Source organism: Ammospiza nelsoni, chromosome 4 (genome assembly GCF_027579445.1).
Source record: "Ammospiza nelsoni isolate bAmmNel1 chromosome 4, bAmmNel1.pri, whole genome shotgun sequence".
In the NCBI taxonomy this organism is placed as follows: Eukaryota; Metazoa; Chordata; class Aves; order Passeriformes; family Passerellidae; genus Ammospiza; species Ammospiza nelsoni.
In genome coordinates, this window is record NC_080636.1 from 22,540,803 (window position 1) to 22,558,500 (window position 17,698).

General features: G+C 39.6%; 1 protein-coding gene across 3 annotated transcripts in view; it reads left to right on the plus strand.

Moving 5' to 3' along the window:
• The window catches only part of C4H4orf19 (chromosome 4 C4orf19 homolog), a 40,409-nt gene that overhangs the window by 11,130 nt on the left and 11,581 nt on the right, over positions 1-17,698 (plus strand). For 2 of the 3 annotated variants that reach the window (XM_059470554.1, XM_059470556.1), the window contains exons 2-4: positions 8,171-8,220; positions 10,535-10,620; positions 13,246-13,300. The gene's annotated coding sequence lies outside the window, so the exon portion shown is untranslated. The remainder of the gene's footprint in view (positions 1-8,170; positions 8,221-10,534; positions 10,621-13,245; positions 13,301-17,698) is intronic. The other variant, XM_059470557.1, reaches the window with a different exon arrangement.

Here is a 17,698-nt window from a genome sequence, read left to right on the forward strand (position 1 = left end):
CTGTTGCCAGGGGCCACTTCAGTGCTGCACCCAGGGCCAGGGGTCACCCTCACTCCAGCTGTGTCAGGGCAATGCAATGCTTTCTGCAGGTGCCAAGGCCTCTGACCACAGCCTCTCACCCTATGAACTCGGGTTAAACTCTAGCCACAGCAGACTGCTGTTGTTTTCAGCGCTTTTGTTCATTCTGAAGCTTCAAATTCACTTTTTCCTATTGAATACATGCAGCACAAGGGATAGGTGAGAAGAGGGCCAACTCTTGGCAGCAGTTCAGCATCACAGAAATTTAATTGTGACAGGAAACTTCACAGCAAGTCACTCATAAGTCACTTTTGCAAGAACATTTTGCCACAGAGAAAATAAAGCATACAGCTTGATACAATTAAAGGATTTCAGGAGGTAATATGCCAGATAGAACAGTGTGAAAAGGCCTTCTTTCCTGTAAAGGACAAAAATATCTTATTCCTTCAGACCCCTTCCTCACCTCAGCACAGTGAGATGTGTAGACTGAAACTTGATCCAATAGCAGAAGGGTTAGGAGAGCACTGACTATATTTTTATGCAGGTTTGTCTGTCCATCCTAGCTGAAATGAATTCTGATGTCTTTTTGACATGAACAAGGCAGGATTTGATAGAATCTAGCAGCTATCTGGGTCTCCAATAGTAACTCACCCACTTGCCTGTCTCTTCATCATCTCATCTTTCCAGCACTGTGATCCAAACTGGGACAGCAGCCCAGTTCTTTGGATATCTGACTGGGAAGGAGCACAAAAACTAAGCTCTGGTATTTTTTCCAGGGGCCCAAGAACCTCAAGGCTCTCTCAAATAGGTAAAGACCATCACAAGGATCATGCTATAAAGGGGAAATAGTCTTTTCACAAATAATTTTAAAAAGAAACCACAAGAAAATTACATTTTCTCAACCAGAACAAAGCTACATCTTTGTGGCTTTTGTAAATCAGACTTACCTTTCCCTACTCATCCTTATTAATACATGCCATTTGAAAAAAATCTGTAATAAATAGGAATGCCTCTAGATGTCAAAATCTGGAAAGTACAGTGAATCACCACAAGAAAAGACTTAGAATGCTGCAAGGGACAGCACACACCCCTACAGGCTCCAGTCCCTGGTCCACACAAGCATCCCTGTCAGTAGAACCTGAGAAAGAGTTTAAACAGCTGAGAGGAAAAAAAGTTCTTACTGGAGGTATTATTTATTCTTAGTTCCCATAAATCACTTAGGCCTCAGTTAAATGTGATTTGTAAAAGAAATGCACTCTATCAGTATTTCCTTTGGATGTATACTTGAACTTCAGGATTTTAACTGATTTTAACATCAAAGAATAGGTTTTGTCAAAGCTGAGGGATCATCCATTGACAGAATGAAAACACATGACTGAAGGACTGATATCAGTCATCTGTGACTGCATTGCAGAAAAAGGAAGTCTTTGCTAGACTTAGCTATCCTCAGCAACATCAAAATTTTGATAAAGCTCATTCAAGATGTGATACATCCTGAAAAAATTCAAAATTTTACGGTTTTGGATGTAAAATCAAAAGAAATATTGGGTAATAATAAAAACTTTTCATTGCGCTGTCTGCTTAAAATCCCTGGACTACATACAAGTCGCACCAGTTAGTCAGTTAAAACTACAACAGAGAAATAAATACCTGAATTCCAGACCCTCTTTACATATGAAGTGAACAAAGACTGCAGGCAGGGAGGATGTCTCTCACAATTTAAAGCTATCCCTTTGGTTTCAGTCCTGCATATGCATATTGCAGGCAAATCCCAACACCTGCCAAGCAAGGCAGTCTCACAGTAGCACAGAGCAGGGGTCTCCTGGCACTGCAAATGTGACAACCCAGCCTGCATTAAATGCCACAGCAGCATTGCTTCAGCTGCAAAACCATTGCCAAAGCACCTTGTGGAAATATCAATGAGTACTACTCACAGCTCTAAGAAAAAGGGTGGTGTTGGACTAGCATAGCTAAACTGAAGCAATTCTGTATAAAAGAATGATGTGCTGATTTAAATCTGGATTACTTATAAGTTTATTTTGCTTCACAGCAGCGCCGTGTCTGTGGCCAAATTAGGCTTCAGGCTTAAACAGTTGCTTGGATTGTCAGTCTCACAGGATTAGTGATTTTTAGATTAGGGAATGGGTTGCAAGAAAAAGTAATTTCATGCTTTGAAAAGAACTTTTATTTATTTCAAAGGCTTGGAACCTAGAACCATCACGCCATAATCTTATTCAAATGTTGATGTCGTCAATGCATTTTAAATCAGCATTTAATTAGGTTAAAGAAAGAAAACAGAAGCTGCTGAAGAAAGCCCAGTAAGAATTTCTATTTCTAGATTAAGCTGCTTTAAATGCATAACCAATTCTGCTAACTGTGGGATGTGATGCACACGACTGAGTTCATAGGTGTTTAGTGAGAGTTTGTGCCACTCAGTGTATCCCTGTGAGCAGCCAGCACAAAGAGAATTACATGAATATAGAAGAGTGGGCCTATAATCTCTACTTTTAATTTAAAAACTACATTTGCCCTGGACAGCAACAATGCTTACTTTCCTTATAAAAACTTTCATCTGCCCAAATCCAAAAAGTCCTTTTTAAGTTTTTTAGCTAAAATGAGCATACAGACTAGGCAACCTTTAGGGAACATTTCCTGTGTTTAAACTCTGTCAATTAACAGTGCTGTGCCCAAATCTCTTCCAAGCCATAACATGATTTGAAGAAAACTAAATTGTATCAGTGTGGAAACCTATAGCAGAAAGAGAAAAAATAGAAATTAGGTCAGTCTAATTGAATTGCAGTAGCTTGTCTGAAAAACACCTTTGCTACCCAGTTTGAAAAGGCATTAGAAACCACATAAGGGAACTGTTTTCATTTTGAAAATCTTCTTCATTACTGCCTGCTTTGCTGAAATGACTTTCAAAATCATCATCTTTGCTACTCCTGCTTTGCTTAGAGGACTCACTGCTGATGCCTCCCCCTGAGCTTTAATTTGTCTGGAGGATGAAAATAATGCCAACATTAAAGCTAGAACTTTCAAATGGCTGAGGAGAATCTAGCTTCAGCAGGATTTTATGTGCGTTTTAGGCTCTTATGTGAACACTGAATTTTAACCAAAAACTCCTATGTTTCTCACCCAGAGGGGGTGCCCCACCACAGTCTGGTCTCTGCACACACAGACAGCAGCAGGAGAAAAGGGTAAAGCTATTGCCTATTTTGGCAGTGGGGTTTTCTGGCCTTTGGGTACAGATTTACACTGCCCACTAATGAGTTGGGGAACTTCAGGAAAGGCAGTAAGCACTGAGTAAGCCTCATATTAACCATATTAACACTTCACCTCACTGGCACCTGCTCCACTCCTGGCTCTCCAGGACCAAGTGCTCCTGCTGCTCTGCTGAGGACACCAGAAAGTTGTCAGCCAAACTCTCCTGTACTGCAAACCCCACCCCATAGACAGGAGTGTTCACATTCTGGGTGCAAGAATTTCATAACAAATAAACCAAATATATGCGTCATATTTAACAAGGGCTGATTACACAAATTACTGATGTAAGATGAGCTACCTAAATGTACATCAGCTGTAGAATAAGAGCCCATCCATTTGTTCCACTCTTCATCAGTGGAACAGTATCAGTATCATAATTCTGAAGCAAGACAAAATCTGGTTCCACCCTCCCAAGGCCAACTCATTCACAAAAGGAGGATGCACTCTACCAAAAGCAGGAGGAAGAAGCAGAAGCCACTGCAGCCACGCAATCTTTCTAGAGGAATGTACATTATTAAAAGCTAAATTTGGTAGTGAAGGACTTTCCACACTCTAACTACATGGAGTAGGATTATACACACACACAGAGATATATAGATAGATATATATAGATATATATATATGCATATAACAAACTGATGAGGAGTACCTGCTCCCAACTCAGTGTTTCCTAGCATTCCTAAGGATTCAAAATGTCATCTGAAGCACCTCTGTTTCACCTCGGCCAATTCTTTAAATGTGTCAGTATAATATTCACACAATTACAAATTATAATGAACAAGTCCCACTCTGAAATCTGAACCCTAAAGGCTACATGTGTTATCCAAATATATAACCAAATGCTGAGCACATTGGGATACTTTGAACAACAAATTTAAGTAATTATGATTATTCTTAACGCTGCAACAGAAGTGTCATGTGCAACTAATTATAACTCAGAACAATTTCTACTACATCTCCTGGAAAAGAAATACCATTTTTCAATGTCACCCAATTTTCATAGCCTTAAGCAAAAGACTTCAGCTAAATTTCTTACCTCTGTTAGCACAATCTTTACTATTAAGCAATTTGTGTAAGTTAGTTTTTGACTGACTCTAATCTTCTGACTGACAGAATTATAGACATAATGTGTTTCCTCAAGGGATTTTTCTACTTACAGAATCAGTCTGCAAACTTCTCACTGTGTGAATTATAGCCCATGATTTAATGTCAACCATTTCCACATCCTCAAAAACAAAGGAGACCCTATTTCTAGAGGTGGCTCCCCATGGCTCTTTGCCAACAAAAGTGCTTTTGACAGTGAATGACACTCTTCAGAAACCTTACTGATTTTTGTAGCTAAATTAGACCTTGCTTTGTCACCACTGCCTGAAAACAGTGAGAGGTGGGGACATGTCTGGGTGTTTCTGTTTACAGAAACAAACCCTAAGAAAGATACCTTCAACCCACATAAAAGCTGGCAAGACTAGCTAATCATAAGGATATATTTGCATCAGGTAGTATGTGCCACATCAGACAGTCTTAATGAAAAAGGCAGAGGAAAGAGGCGCAAACAGCACACACATCTCCCCTTCCCCTCCACCAGTAAATACCTGATTTGTTGTAAGAACACAGACAACACAAGCTCCTCAGTAAGGCAAGCACAGAGAAGATTCACAGCAGGTCTGCAGAGAGGGCCTGCAGGGAGCAGAGCATCAGGGAAACTTGAGGTCAGGCTTACAACACAGCCTTGGCTGTGCCTAGCTCTAGGTCACCCCTTACTGCTTGGTGACACCACAGCACTGCAGGCAGGCACTGATCCTCAGTGGTTTCCCCTCCAGCACAAAGGCTGGAAACAATCCTTTCCTTTCCCCCAGGGCATCCCCACGAAGCTCCTGGCAGGGGGAGACACAGGTGAGATTGGCCCAGCTGGATACAGCATGGTGCTAATGCTGCCAGGCCTCTGGGTTCAATCCCTCTATGGGCCATTCACCTCAAAACTGGACTCAATGAACCTTGTGACCCCTTTCAACTCAGAATATTCCTTGATTCTGTGAACAGCTAAACTCAGGATATGATTGTGGATAAGGCCTTGCCTTTAATTTGTCAGAGGCTTCAGCAATCAGGTAATACAACAACACAGATCACTCAGGTACAAGTGATTCACAGTTCAGCTTCACCAAGTTTAAGGATCAAGGAAGTTTCTTCCCCTTGAAAGAAGGCCACTGCCACAGAGAAGACACAGCAGAACACACAGCAATGATAGCTAAAGAGCAGTAAATTACAGTTTGTATTAATACATGCTGCAAATCTAGGTAAAAAGGAGTAGAAGAAATGCAGCCTCTTCTACATTCCCTATACTGAAAAGAGCCTTATCCAGTAATGCAGGTGGGATGATGATTTACTTTTCCAATCACCCCTACATAAGACCTCAGGGTGTGCAAAATGGCCTTTTCACAAAGTTGTATTTGATGAAATCAGGATGGTGAATTCTTTTATGCTATAAAATGCTGTCAGATATAGCTGTAGTAATAACTTCAAAAAATATCAAAGTCTTCAATTGACCATGTTATACACAGAAGAGAAAGGTAAAATAGTTGATGAAAAATTAGATGAAAAAATGTTCTCTTATAACAAACACAAAGAGTAGTTGCTCAGTGCCTGGCATTCTTTGTGAATATTTCCTGGAATTTCTGGTGTCAGTGTCAGGTCAGTGCAGCTATAGGTGTGTTTCAATATTTAAATGTAGAAAAAAGCATTTTTTAATTTAAATTGTTGTTGGATAGTTTTTGCACAAATTTTTAACAAACAAGGATCGTGGATCTTGCCAGGATATGAGCATCATGGGGAAAGGAAGAGAGATTTGAGGATTTTGCCAGATTGAAATGTTCAGGGTCTTGCACTCCTAACACTTACTCCAAATCTTAACCTCCATGTAAATACTCATAAATGCATTCACCACAGGTCTGGCAATGTTGATTTGAATTTTAGAGGCCCCAGATAGATCCTTTCCTAGAAGACTCTCTAAGCAGCAACAAAAACAAGAAAATAGCAAGAACTGATACTTTTAGTACAACTTCACATAGTTCCAGCAATCATAGGAGGGTGAATGCCATTCTGCACATATACACAGGGCACAGGGCATACAAAGCAACATTCAGCCTTTTTTTTCAGTATATTCAAGCTTATTTTCCAGTATTTGAATAAAGAACCACTATTTTCTAAGTTACTTGGGTATTATCACCACATCTACACATCCACACTAACCAAAAGTCCTAATCATATAGAGGAGCTCAAATAATGTTCTATATTACTCCCTCTTATTTAAAAAGGCCACATTTCTTAGTACACATTTTCCAGGTCCTCTAGATATCTAGACAATGAAATCCTACACGTTGCAGACTAAAAGGAAAATGTTTCCATCTTCTTACGTAACATCATAAATAAGGGGGAACATTCAGCCAGGTCAAAAAGGGCACTAGCACAGGAGCAAAGAAAATTCCTCCTCCAGCATAAATTGCCATCTATAAATTTCTTACCAAAGGAAAGAGTACAATGAGTTTCCATAGAAAAAAACCTTAACACTGTCCAGCATCACAGCAGTGAACATGACAAAATCAAATTTAACTTTTAACAAGTTAAATGTTCTAGGAGAATGCAAGTCTTCAGACACAAGAGACTTAAAGCCATGATTGATGTGATGTAAATGTTATGTAATCCCAGTTCCCCATAATACCAGGGGTGTTTGCACAATCCCTTCTGAGGTACCTGGTGCTGACTACAGCACTGAACTGGGGTCTGATCCAGCATCACAGTTTCTGAGTCTCTTTGCACTTAACAAGGTAGAACTAAAAATATAATAAAAGTCAAATAATGCAGAGACATTCCTGGTGATCCATTGTAGAGACAGTTTATTTAAAGAAAGAGATTATCCCCTTTTTTTAAACCAGGGTTGCAGAATAAATCTACTTGGTACTTTTTTCATACTATAATTGAATTGCCAACCATGGAAAACAGACAAACTCACTCTTTCTGTTTTCCCCTGGAGTTTTCTGCAGCAGCCATTACTAATGCCTTTGTTAGGCAGAAGTTGGCTGGAACCACGAAAACAGGAGCTGACCTGCTGCTTCTCTCATCTGGGTGTCACAGAACAAGGATTTGTTGCAGTCATTGCTTTGCCACCTGCCTGAGGCATTCAACTGTATCTAGCACAAAGATGCTGGAAAGCATTCAGGAGTAAATACACAATAACATTTGTATGTTTACAGCATCTGTGAAAGGTGTGGGTAGGGTGAATTCTCTGCTGTGTGTTTCCAGAGCAAGTCAAACCCATTAATTAAATTCATGCTCTTGTCCTGCTTCAAAAGTAAAGACAGAGATGATTTATGGGCACTGACAGCTGCAGGAACCGGTTTTGCTCACTCCCTCTCATTAATTAATTTTGAAGCATCTGGATAGGTCAATTTCTTAGATTCTAAACATACAAAAGGCTGTGCACATCCTCAGTTTCTGCAAAGAAAGAAAAATACCTGTTCCATGCAGAGAGCTGTCTGTCATGGTTTCTCAGTGCTGGCTGAATAATGCCTACTGAAATTGTGTAACTCAACATCCCTGTGCCTGCCCAGGCAACTTGTAGGATAAAGCTGTAAGAGGTCCCAGTCACAAAAAACATTTCTTATCCAGTAATTATTTTACTTGTCCTAACAACAAAAACTCTAAAATGAGAAAGTGGCACCTGTAGAACAGTGTAATCTACAGTAACAAACATTTTTCTCTAACAAGAGACCCAGGTAAATTGCCACAAACACTCCCTTCTAGAGGGAATATCAATGTCTGTATATTGCACATAATGATATATGCAAATATAAAAATAGAGCAATACACCAACATGTTTATTTCTTCTTTCTAGGTTTTTTAAACAGGAGGCAGATTGCTAGCATTTGGGGCTGAAAGCTGGAGGTAAGCAATCAGAAGACATTTAACATACAAGCTAGGAACAGGAAATTGTTACAGAAGTGGAAAATTTTGGGTACTGAACTTTCACCCTCAGCTCCTGCAAGATTTTTACTAATAAAGAGCTATACAAACATAGACAGATTATATTGACATTGCATTACCTGCCCAGTAGAGCCATATGCTGCTTCTGCAGACATGGCCAAAAAGATCAAAGCTTCCCATTCATTAATGAGCTAAACCTGGGTGTTGCATGTTTCATATCATGCTGTAAACCTATATTGACCTATATTGACAGAGTGAAGGGCTGGGCAGAGCTCTGGATCTGTCTTTCAATCAATTATTTTATGATTCTGTACAACACTTTGTAAAGCATAAAGCAGATTTATCTTGTTGTGATTCATAGCCCAGACAGCAGAAAGCCTGCCAGGAACAAGGATGCTGCCATCTAAAGCAGCTCATGATCCCTAGTCACCAGGAAGAAATAAAAAGTTTCCAGCATGGTCTATAAAAGTGGTGGAGCAAACAGAACATAAAACTCTCTGCCAGTGACCCAAAGGGGCCTCACTAACAGATGACTGTGACTGAGAATCTCTATCTAGGCATGAAAGGGCACATGGTACTGGGTTACAGAATCAATGGACAGCACCATCCCGAGGTGCCTTAGCTAATAGAAAGATAGTAATTCTCCAGAAAACTCTTGTACAACTGGCAAGACCACAGAGCTCTTTCAAATAGCCTATTTTCAGCTGTGAATCAAGATCTCTCCTTTTGTCAGCTGGTTTTTACCACTCAGGAAACAACCTGTGCCTTCTGAGTTACTGATGAGGTGCTTCACAAATCAAGGAGATCTGTCAGATTTCAAAGAATTGTTAAACAGTGTTCATTAAATGTTAGCTGGTGCATGGCATCTTACCTGCTTACATTCTTCATGTTGTTGGTGACAAGTTTGATATTTACAAGGAGCAATGTGATGACAGAATTCAAGAGCTGACATACTGATATATTTTAAAAAATTAAATTCAAGAAAGCTTGACAGAATAAATAACCTCAACATGATTATAATTCATAAGTACTTTTTGTAAAGAAAATTGAGTATTCACGTCTCTTCCTCCTCAATTCCTTCAGGAAACCAAGACCCAAGACAATCCTAGTTACCTACATTTCCTTCTTCTCATCCCCATAGAATCTAAGAGAGAAGTGCGCAGTTTGATAGTTGGAAGATTATTTTTTCACTCCAAGAATTCATGGAAACAATTCAGGATTTTCAAATTCTGCTTTGATTTCACAAAACTGCTCCTTTTCCTAAACTTAGAACAGAATCTTAAAGGCTTTGAATCCATTCCTAGCAAGGTTAATCAGTTTAACCATCAAAACGCAGTGAAAGCACATTAATACAAACCATATGTAAACAATCCTAGTGAAACACATGGGCACAATCACAAAGAATGCATGGAAATCAGGTTTGTTCCACTGAAAATTAAATTGCAATGAAGAATTGAACTCATCAAAAAGAACTCGCAAAAAAAGTTATTGAACAACAGACATTGTAGCAGAGAAAACATTTGAATGGTACGAAAAGCATAAGGGCCAAGGTTGATAGAGAAGGGAAGGAAACTATGAGGGAAATGCAAACTTCAGGGCATTAGAATTAAATGGGAAATCAAAGCCACTATTGATAGCTAAGCATTTGATGAAACTCTGGAGGACAGCATAGAATTCTAACACTTTTTATTGACAAAGGAAAACACCTAGTGTCTACAACCAAGTTATCTTGGTTGGAAGACCAAGTTATGATTTTCAGAAAGAAAGAGTTAAGCCTTGTATTGTTTGAGTAAACTATGTAAGTTCTCTTTGATCCTTAGGGTGAGAGAGACCTTTCTTACCAAAAGCACTGATCAACTTCACACACTGAACAGAGAGAGGCTCTGTGTTGTGCTTGAGAGCTTCGAGGCAGGAGCTCCTGATGGAGCACGACCACAGGTGGTCCAGAGTGACAAATGTCTGCTCAGAGAATGCAGCACCCCATGCACCTTCCCAGTGGAGGACAAACACAACTTTTAAAACCAAAAGCCTAGAAAGAGATTCTAGTGCAGCACAAGAAGGTGCTCAAATAACTGTGTCAAAAAGGTTAATTTTGTTCAGCATGAAACACACACAGGATCTGAACCATATCTATGGTCTATGTCAAAGCAGGTTTAGATAATTTTATTTTCATTTTGGTCTTATGACTTTGAGATAGCATGTTTTCAGCAACTAAATGAAATGGAAAACACCAATATGAGCTTCTGAGAGCCTAAAGATTTTGTTTAAATTCCAGATTATTTTGGAATGTGAAAGCTACTTGCTGCTTGGACCATGACAACCATGTAGACACTCTTCACTCTAACAATCTTCACCAGCATGGTAAGTCATACTCCAAAGACTGAGTCTCAGTGGTGATTGTGTTATGCAATAAACTGCAGTGACTAGGTGTATAGGGCTTCATGCTTCTGGCTCAAAGAGAGTAATACAAAAGCTATTAAACAACATAAGCAAGAAGGATAAGGCAGCATACCTTGATTTACGACCACTGTTTTACACACCAGACAAGTATTAAGTTTCCCAGAATATCTCAGAAAGGATGTTGCTAAGCAAAGATGATGCTAAAAAAAGTACTTAATTAAGATGTCTGAATGCAATTTATAGGGCTAACAGCCATGCTCCAAACTATTACCAGCAAGCAGAAAAGGAAAAAGGTCCAAATACAATGAAAAAAAAAGCTACTTCAAACTCAAGTTTAAGAGCAAATATAGAATGTTTTGTCTACTTTTGGATCAAAAGCCAATTACACAGGCATCAGACAGAAGTTGACAGACAAACCAGTTGTCATTGGACATGATATAAAGAGTGTGCTGACAACTAACCAACAGCTGTGACACCCAGCAGCTCTCCTTTTTGGCATTTTCATTTTACATTTCTACTGAATTATAGGAATTTCCTAGAGTACTCAAAATAAACAAACAAAACCCAATAATAAATTAAAGGAAAACCCTGTAGCTGACCTACTCCTTCAGAATTTGTTAAATAGACAAAAGGAATTTACATACAGCAGTTAAGAATGCACTTGAAAGTTTAGTTAAACAAGGTACCTGCATCCTTTCATAACTAGACGGTGGATTTTATTTTTCATTTCCTTTCACTGTATGTGTAAATGTTTAGGCCATGGCTTACACAAAACAAATAAGGACATCAGAACCAAATTATACTGCAAGATTGATAGAGATCTGAACAAAGATTAAAAGGAGGAATCTTGTAACTAATAATGATACCTATATTTAAAAATAAAATAGAATGCAAAAAGGACATAAAATGACCGCAGTAAAAGGTTGCATAAAAACAGGAACACACCATGACTCATTCTTCATAAGCTTTATTATTCACTTCACATAAAGTACTGATCACACCTTTAACAGATGCACAAAAACATTCAACCCTTTGCAAGAGTATAGTAAGATTGAACAGGGCTATAAATCTTCAAAGTGCAGCACAAACATTAAGCTCTGAGGAGGATATGAAATGGTGACATACAGGACAGCTTAAGTGACTTGCTCTAAGGGCAACAGAGCAGCGCAGTGAACCGAGGCTGAATGAATCCCAGGTTCTCCCTAGCAACGAGCCACATCAGATACCCAGGCCACTTAAATTTGCATTTAGGTTTCAATCATATTTCAGGCTTTTAATAGAAAATCCTCTAAATGTCACCCATGGGTCAGACACCATGCAATGTTGTCTTCCTGTATTTGCAGGCAAACAGCAGCCATGAAACTACATATACAGCCAGGGGTACTTTCAAACCTGGAAGCTAGATAGTGACATTTTATAAGAAGTTGTCAGAGTTTACCCATAAATTACAAAAACTATAACTGCAAAGAATATGTATGCAATGAGAGTATAGCAAAGAGAGCAGCAGCAGCAATGAGCTTGTTGATTGTACTGTCCTTGTTGCCTTGTACTTTCCTCCTCAGCCCCATTGCCTATGGGTGCTGAATCCTGGACCAAACTACCCTGGCTTAGATCCTAGGAGTGCTCTGCTGAAAGGGATCTCAAGGACAACATAAACTTCACTCTCTTACAAGAAAAACCTTGCACATTTCAAGAATGGTGCAAGCATAACTCTGTGTGGATTTGTTGTTTGTAATGTAAGCTACACTGAGATTTTTCAAGTTATCACTCATGCAGAGAGATGCTGAGAATGAAAGAAAGCACATGGCCCTATTTCTAAAACCCACAGCAAAATACATTGCCCATTCCACAGAAATGAACTTGACTTGGTGATTCATGGTCATTATAGGCTTGCATGCAAGCACAAGTCCTCATGGGCTCACATTTCTTTCACTACAAGAAAGACTGAAAATATTTGTATTTTTAAAGGAGGAAAAGCATCTGCATTGCAGTATTGTTGTACTCTAAATCTGCAATTATCCCATTAATTTATCTTTTTAGAAATTCTTAATACAAAACACTTTGCTGCGCTTTCCATTTAGCTGGAGCATGTCTGAAAGAACAACAGCTTTACCAATATCTAGAATATTATTGCAATGCCAGAGACATCTAAGTTTCAAAGTTTGTGAAAATCTGAAGGGTGAAATTCTGACAAGCACACATGAAGTTTTAATGGATACTACAAAGATCCTGGCACCCAGAAAGAAAAAAAGAAAACACATAGGAAAGAAAGTCCCATAATACTACATATTTGAAAGTTTTCTAATTTTACTGCTGTTGTTGAAACATTTCACATGAGTCCTAATCCACTGTAGCAAAGGTTATGTTCACTTTAAGCAGGTTAGCATTCCAGTTCAGCTCAAGGGGATGCGCATACTACTCAAGTGATTTATTTGATCACTGTCTAAATTTAAAATTCACAATGGTACCAAGAGGAGGTTGTTCTATTTCCACATTGTTTGCATTAGACAGTTAATGCCTCATAGGTTCCTTCTTACATATGTGTGCATGTGATGAAACCACTTGCAAAGTGTTTTTCTCTTGCAGAACCAAGATATTTAAAACAAATCTATGAAGCAGTCGATGGAGTACAATTGGAAAGGTAGGATTATTTTTTTCTCCTTGTGTATGTCTAAAAATTACTGGCCATTCACTATTGTAACTTCAGCATTCCACAACATAAACCATCTCTCCCTACAGTACTCCACAGTATTTTCTAATGACAACACTCAGCTGCCACAAGCACTAGTGACAGGACAGAACTGTTTCTTTCCAATCCGTAAGTTTCCTGATGTAGCAAATAAAAGCTTGCCAATTTCCACTCTGAAGTCTAGAAAAAGACACTGTACAGAAGAAATACAGGAATAAAACATTGAATCAATCTAAGACAGTAAACATAGGTGAAAACTGGCAAGAAAAAAATGCGAAAATGCAGGCAAATCGTGTGGAAATAACAAGAATGGGAGGCAAACAGAGGAAAGAGAGGGATTTGGGAAAAGAGAACCAATTGGAGAACATAAGGATTAATTTGGTTTGAGAGGGAGAGCACACTGACTTTTAACAGATTCCCTATAAAAAGTTGCAGGTTATGCCATCAAACGGTCAAACACAAAAGCACAACTTCCTGACAATGTTAAGGAATCTACTTGGTCAATGTGTTGGATTTTGGGGGGGTTTTGTTTGGGGGTTTTTTGGTGCTGGTTTCTTTTTTATGGGGGCAAGGGTGTAGTTTTTGCTGGGTTGGGTTGTTTTCCTTTTGTTTTTATAAAAGAGAATCATTGACTTATTCTAACTGCTTATGGCTTTATTCAATTTTCTTGGTATTAAGAGAGGCTGATGTTCTGAGCACAACAATACCACCACAATACTTGCCACTAGCAATATTTCATATGATATAAACAAATCAGAAGCATCTGAAATATTCAGGACAAGATGATTTTTGGGCACACTAAGCTACAGCTGAATACCAGTGCTGAGATCACATATCCTGCCTGGCCTAAATCCTGCCCAAACACATATACACAGCCCACTCCAATCCTGTATTTGAAGCAATCTCCATGGACATCCAAGTCTATTTTCAGAATATTGCTCCCTGAAGTAAAAATGTATGGCACACTTAAAGTATAAAGGCCTGCTAAACTCCAGCAGTGTCTCTTCATACCCTCTTACAAAGAATCAATGGGGAAAAACCAATCACAGAAAGAAGCACTGAGCCTTTTCATCGAACTGGTGTGCAACCAAGAGTTTTCAGTAAGATAGAATGACAGGATTACAGGAGTTAACCTGCTTAGACTTCATTGCTGATTTCCTAAGATTTATTGTCTTATTTTAACTTAAAATAATTTCACAGTGTCTAAAACATATGAGATCTCCACCTCTTCTCTCCTTTTCCATCTTACTCTGTTCACCAAGGTCACCTAAAGATTCAAAGTCTTCCAACATCATATTTTAAAGGTTCTTTTATCTTTGGCCCCAAATTTCGGAAGAAGGTCAATAAATTATTTTTGCACAGAACTCACAGGCAAGTACAAGAGGCAACAGCTTCCAGCAGATGGGCCAACAAAGAGCTTGATTTCAGAGTGTACAGAGTGCTGCCATGCTGCTAATGAGTGGCACTGTCTGGCAATGTACAGGGCACGACCACACAATCACAGAATAAGCTGAGTAAGAAGGGCCCCACAAGGATCAGCAAGTCCAGCTCCTGGCCCTGCACAGCACCATCCCCAAGAGTCACACCGTGTGCCTGAGAGCATTGTCCAAATGCTTCTGGAACACTCAGACTTGCTGTTGTGACCTCCTCCCTGGGGAGCCCATTCCAGGGCCCAAACTGCATCTGGGTGAAGAAACTCGCCCTAATATCCAACCTAAACCTCCCCTGAAACAACTTCAGACCATTCCCTCTGGTCCTGACACTGGTCACCACAGAGGAAAGATCAGTGCCTGCTCCTCCTCTTCCCCTCACAAGGAAGCTGTAGACTGCAATAAGGTCTCCCCTCAGTCTCCTCCAGGCTGAACAGACCAAATGACCTCAGAATATACTTAGGAAGCATTCTGACTTGTCAATTTTTTCTCACAGACTAAATCCTACAGCAGTAATGCTGTAGCTTTCATGCTCACTGTCTGACATTGTCAGTTTTTCTAATGTCCCAAGTAGGATTTCTCATTGATAACAGCATCCATAAAACTGCATGGAAGTATTCCAGGAGGCTAAAAAAATAAGCCTTTATACATATATGTGCAGTTGAGAAACAATCTGCGTCTAGAAAGTACTTCTATATTTAAGCAGGCTTAAATCAACTGATTCTGTAAATGGAAAGTGACTTCCGGGCCAGAAGACAGCACCCACATCAAGTCCCAGTCAAAACCACAGAGGAGGCAGTGATTGCTTTACCCAGTATTCAAAGAGTTAGAGAATTCCCTCATAAATTAGGATCCCCAGCTCAGTTTGACCCTCAGTCTCTAAGACACATTCACAGCTTTCAGAATCATGTCTTTGATGGCTCTCAAGCAGGCTGCTCAAGCCTGACATCAGGAAGAGAGCAAAGTATGAGCAAGGGAACTTTGTGAATTGTAGACCCATGACAGCACCATCTCCAGACCCAATTCTAGAGCTGGTTTTATATTATATATTTTTAAAAGACATTGGATACAACCAAGGATTTCCAGGTGAAAGGCTGGAACCCAAGAATCTCCCTCCAAAGTGAGCAGTTGTACAGAATCACATAGAGACACTTTAACCTCTCAAGAGAAATGACATTTCAGACACAGCCCCTCTGTTCCATAAAAATTGGCTACAACTAATTTGAGGCTCCACTTGTGTTGCCAAACACAGACCCCCCACTCAGGCCTAGCCTAACACAATTACTGACCCAAATAAAGCTCCTCTGCTGATTGTTTCTCTCACATGCACATCACCACCTGCTTCCCATTTTTGCCTTGTCACACTTTCAGACCATGAAAGCCTTGGGAAGGAGCACATTTCTTTGTTTGCCTCTATGCAATATGGAACTAAACAGGACTCAGGGTTTTAGGCCCCACTATTAAACAAGCTATTATATTTTATGGGATTGATAATTTTAAAAGACAGGAAACAAACTTCATTAATTTAAACACTAGACTATGTAAGTTTGGAAAAACCAAAGGTAGAAAACAAGCTTAGCTGAAGAGGAAATGAGTGGGTTTATGCTACCAGCTCTATTTGGTTTTCCTTTATGTAAACTGGCTAATGATTGTGAGAGCTGTATCCTTTTCCCCACTTTTCCTTTTACTCCTTAAACATAAAACAATCATTTTGTATGGTAAATAACGTGGGTAGGGAAATGTTCCGTGACCTAGTGCTGTGAATGATGAGGAACTAGTCCGAGAGAATGTATTTCATTTTAAGTATCTTATAAATATTGTAAATCAATTGCAAAGAGCATAACAGGAAAAAAATTACATGTTCAGATCACCTCCAAGTTGTAGCCCTTGTGTCCTCTAGGACACTCTGCTACAGCAAAAACACCCCACAAAAAGGTCCACCTTCCATGTCAGCTGGCCTTACTCTCTCAACTGTTTATAAAACAGTCAACAGCTACCAAAGATAGGTCAGTGAATGAAATAATACAAGAATGTCTTTTTAAAAACAGAACAAAACCAACAACAAAAATAGCACAAACCCCAAAACTGTCAAGGTAGAAATAAGAATCTAGTATGAGAATAAAACATGGCACTTCATGTGCTGACTAACACAGTCAGGAAGCCACCAAGAGTAAGTGGAAGATCTGGCTGACCTTACTGGTTTGAAAAGAAGGACATTTTGAGGAGGAGCCTAGCAGGATTTAACATAGCTATGTATATTATTATCAGCTTACACAATGACCAACAGTTACAAATCAAAATAGAACACCCTTTGTAAAACTGATAGCATCTACTTTTCATTACCTTCCCCTTCAGCAAACACACTCACAAACAACAAGTGCAGGTGTGCTCGAGCAGTACTGGTAACACCCCAACTTCCCTGCCCTGAGACCTGCCCACTGCTGCCTCTTGGTGCAAAACAGCTGCAAGGAAAAGCAAGAACGTGAAGGGGCAATGTGGGAGCAGAAAACCTGTCAGCATCTGACATAAACACAGCTAGATGCCTGCAGGTATGGGAAGAGAACAGCCGTAAAGAAATGGAGCAGTTCCTAATGCTGCATTTGCATCAATGCAGGTGCTCCCCATTGCAGCTGAAGTATTCACACAGGCACAGAACAATTAGCAGGTACTGCCATTGTACTGTACAACTGGACTGGTATGGCTTTGGGGCAGTACAACTACACATATGTAAGATAATTAGCATGTATTTTTCTATTATAAGCAGAGCAGACTAAATGTGACCTTTTCTCTGCATTTTGAGAAAACAAACGTAGCCAGACACTTCCACTGCTCTGACCATCCTGACTGCCAGAGTAGCTTCTCATCAGATCACAGCCAGCCATCAGCTGGCAGGATGCTCTTCCCTGTGCTGAGCTTTGTC